Source organism: Leptonychotes weddellii, chromosome 3 (genome assembly GCF_054177405.1).
Source record: "Leptonychotes weddellii isolate Sample4059 chromosome 3, ASM5417740v2, whole genome shotgun sequence".
Lineage (NCBI taxonomy): Eukaryota > Metazoa > Chordata > Mammalia > Carnivora > Phocidae > Leptonychotes > Leptonychotes weddellii.
The window spans coordinates 102,250,536-102,255,075 of NC_138371.1; the positions used below are offsets into that span (position 1 = coordinate 102,250,536).

Sequence of the window (4,540 nt, forward strand, 5' to 3'; positions counted from 1 at the left end):
TGCCATATTAAGGGACATTTAGGCTTATATTCTACAAAAGACACAATAATAGCTACATTGACAAGTGCTTACTACCTCCCAGAGCCCGTGCTGATGCATTCCTGGGAGGTGAGTATGGTGGCCCCATTCTACAGATGAGGAAAGAAAGGTTGCGAAATGGTCCCCTGTGTAGGCGGCTCTGAACCTGCACTGAATATGCCTCTTCATAAAGCATGACAAATATGGATCCAATTTCTGCATCTTAACCATTTAGGGCTAGAAAGAATTTATGTATAGCAAAATACAAAGAATCCAGAGAAGTACTTGAGGCTCTTTCCCATCTCACTGCAGACTATTAAGTTGAGAGGAGTATCATAAGCATAAGATGGCTCACTATTTCTGTGTAATAAGCAGAGTCCCAACACACAGCCCAAGTGACTCTTGGACATTTCCTTCATACACCTGAGTTCTGTATTAGTCTAGAGGACTGAACTGATAGGGGTGATGTGGAGCCTGGCAGAACTGTCTACATCAGAGCCTGCAGGAAGAAAATGCTAAAAACAGGAGGTCACTGTTGCTTAAGTTAGGCCTAAGATAGGAGAGCCAGGAAGTGCTGCAGCCCCTATGGGAAAACCCACTGGTTCTCTAAGGTTCACTCAACAAAGGATCATTACACAGCTATTAAACTGTCTTAAATGCAGCCCAGGACAGTATTTCTACACAATATCCTCTCCTGCAGGGAGCATTGCATAGAAATCTGGGTCAACTCAGTTATCAGGTTAAGCTGAACCATAAATTAATTTTCTATTCCCTGGCCATTCCTTGGGTTTGAAGCTATTTTTTTTTTTTAAAGTTGAGAGTAGAGCAACGCACAAAAGAATATTTTCTGCTGCAGATTTAAGGGGCTAAGAAATGGAGAGGAAAACCACTGTTGGTAAACAATTATTCTTAAAAATTATGCAAATGTTTTACTTGTGAGCCCTCAAATGGGGTGGAACAGGGAAGCAATGTGTGAATGTCATCTAGAGGTGGGGTGCTGAAAGAAACCTGACAATGGGAAGAGGGAGGAGGGACACCTGCTAAATGCCTCTGTGGTTTATGCTTACGTGTGTACCTGGGGGTGGCTGCGGGCGTGCCCAAGAGTGGGTTCCAGGAGGCATATCTCTGTGGGTTGTTTGTTGAGGCAGACTCTCCCTATGCCTGAACTAGTGAGTTCTTAACTCCTAGGGTCACCACTTAATAGTTTGGAACTAAATAGGTAGTTAGAGCATGCTACAGTCAGCCTCTTTGCAAATACATGCCTTTGGTGAGTAGAAGGCTGAATCCCCCAGGGCTGTTACTAGGTGGCACTTACCGCTGGCCTGACACACTTGTCCCGCCCTTGGGGTTGGTCGGCACCCCTTCTGCAATGCTACATGTTTTTAATATTAACCCTGACCCCATTGTCCCTACAGAGGGGAAGGTAGGTCCACACTAGCACCATTCCCCAACTGAAAACGAGGCTCACCACTGCCTCTGATGTTCAGGGAGCACCCTTCCCTGCCTGTGAGGCTCTGCTTTCTGACTCTTCATAGAATATCCCCACCTGTCCTAGGCTGCTGCTCAACCCTACTGTCCTCACACTCCTGCATCTTATTCCTGAGAACCTTCTGCCTATACCAGATTGACGATCATTGTTCCTCCCAGGAAATCCATCCTGTCTTGACAGCAAGTCCCAGACTCTTCCTCAGCTTGGCTTGATGCACTCGTGTCCTATGCACTTTAGTTGGACAAGCAGAGCAGACTTCTTTCAACACACTCATGATGGCCACAAGCAATAATAACAGTTTCAAGTCCACCGAGGCTATCATTATGCACATTTTGCCATCTCTTGCTACTAATGTATAACAGGACACAATGTCCACGTATGTTCCAGGTCCTCAAACTCACTCAAGGAAAGCTGAGGCTTGTTCTGATTTAACTTTACACCGGTGTTTGCTCTTTTGCTTACTAGCCTTGTTTCTATTTCCTCAAAACAAAATTTAAAGACAGCTCTTTAATAATGTATCCTAGACTTTTTCAGGGAACGACCATCTCCCAGAATCTAGCCTTTCCTCCCTTTTGAATTTGGACATTTGTTCTTCTTTCCCCTCTCCTGTGGAGTCTCCTTCCCACACAAAAGGCCCACTGCTCTCCTGCCTCTCTAAGGTGGCAGTTGGCTCCCAGCCTCAAGGGAGAGCCTCCATGCCTTCCCTGTCATAGGAAGTCAGTCCCTCTGACTGACCCTGCCTCAAGCTGTCCACTATCAGAACAGTACCATGCCTATTTATTCAGGAAAAACTGCATTGAACAAAAGGGTTTAAGATGCTCTACTAAGAACTGAGGAGGATACAAAGAATTCTGTCCCTCAAATAACTGACAGACTAGTTTCTCAGGCCTTGACCGTGACAAGCTTACTATTTCTGACAAACTCACATTCAGAACTAAAGACTGCATGTGTTATCCTCCCAGAGACATTAGCTTTTTAAAAGACTTAGCATGACATACCTGACAAATGGCTTAAAAAGTTTCTAGTGAGAATCCTGAATCATAATGCTAGTAATGTGAACAGAAGCCAACAAAAAGAAAATGGACAAGCTGATAATTCTACTTCAAGTTCAAGCTTTCTACAAAGTTGCACTATGAAGTAAAAACAATGAGTTTGAGCCCCACGTTGGGTGTAGAATTAACTTAAAACAACAACAACAACAACAACAAGGAGCGTCTGGATGGCTCAGTTGGTAGAACATGCAACTCTTGATCTCGGGGTCATGAGTTCACTTAAGAAAAATAATAATCATTTAAAAACAAATAAATAAAAAGAATCTTAAAGAAAAAAACCACAATGATAATTCTACACTTGATCTTAGCCAAAAGGCCAAGAGCTGATCAACACAATGATAATTCTAATGAGGTTAGCCAAGAAGTAAATGGCAAAAAATGTGAATCATCTAAGAAAACCATTTCAAATCTGGCTTTCTATATATTACCCTTAATGATGAATTGCATGCTATGTGTTGCCTTGATGTATTAGCTAATAAATGCATGAAGATATCATTACTGATATTATTTAAAGTGAAAAGTTACTTTATCTTTAATTTATTTAGTTTAATTCATGTGTTTATAGCATATCTCATGTATTAGCACTATAGTATCTCTACATCATAATTAATTAATATACATACATTGTGGTCTGTTGCACAAAACTTTTTTAGTGATAATGGTGTGAGATCACAAGACATTAGAAGAACACAGGTTGGGACCATGGAGAGTCTATTTGGCTCATAAACTCTTGAAGATGAAATTTATCCCTTCCCCTGACATTGCCCTGTCAGGCTTAGTGGGCCTTCAAAATTTGTACCAGAATGCTTCTGACAGCAACAAATAATTAAAAATAGCTTCTGAAGGAAGCTTCTGAAGGATCAAAGTCCAGTTCTAAACAGTGGAAAACAAAACTGCGTGCTCACCTCTCTTCTTTTTAACTTACATTTAAATAACCTGCTAAGCCTATTGGGTGAGTTACCTGTATGCCTGTTTGGCCTCCTTTTCTGTTCAAACCAGAAACAACCTAAACTGGATCTGTTGGCCTGTCACTGAGAAGAGCATGATACCTGGTAGCTAAAACAGAAGTCCATGATGTTCGCTTCCACAGCACATGATTGGAACAATATGGAGAAGACTGTCATGGCCCCAGCACAAGGATGACACACAAATTCATGAAGTGTTCCATGTTAAAAAAAAAAATGGAAGAGCATGTATTGAGCAAAGTTTCCCCAAGTTTAACGGATACAACTAAGTAACTTCATTCAACAGTTTAAACACCTTGGGGGTTAAACAATGATATTGTCTACAGCTACATTATAAGACATTATATAAAATCAACATGAACAGATATTTTTCCAAAGAAGACATCCAAATGGCCAAGAGACACAGGAAAAAGTGCTCAACATCACTCGGCATCAGGGAAATTCAAATCAAAACCTCAATGAGATACCACCTCACACCAGTCAGAATGGCTAAAATTAACAAGTCAGGAAATGACAGATGTTGGCAAGGATGCGGAGAAAGGGGAATCCTCCTACACTGTTGGTGGGAATGCAAGCTGGTGCAGCCACTCTGGAAAACAGTATGGAGGTTCCTCAAAAAGTTGAAAATAGAGCTACCAAAAGACCTAGCAATTGCACTACTGGGTATTTACCCCAAAGATACAAATGTAGGGATTAGAAGGGATACGTGCACCCATCGCGATGTTTATAGCAGCAATGTCCACAGTAGCCAAACTGTGGAAAGAGCCAAGATGTCCATCAACAGATGAATGGATAAAGAAGATGTGGTATATATATACAATGGAATATTATGCAGCCATCAAAAGGAATGAGATCTTGGCATCTGCAACGATGTGGATGGAACTGGAGGGTATTATGCTGAGCGAAATAAGTCAATCAGAGAAAGACATGTATCATATGACCACACTGATATGAGGAATTCTTTTTTTTTTTTTTTAAGATTTTATTTATTCATTTGACAGAGAGAGACACAGCGA

The 4,540-nt window shown here is 41.3% G+C and overlaps 1 non-coding gene across 1 annotated transcript; it reads left to right on the forward strand.

The window, feature by feature from the left end:
• Positions 1-3,631: 3,631 nt before the first annotated feature.
• Positions 3,632-3,733, forward strand: LOC115943958 (U6 spliceosomal RNA). Its single transcript, XR_004078526.1, has one exon. It is a non-coding gene; the product is annotated as a U6 spliceosomal RNA (small nuclear RNA).
• Positions 3,734-4,540: the final 807 nt, after the last annotated feature.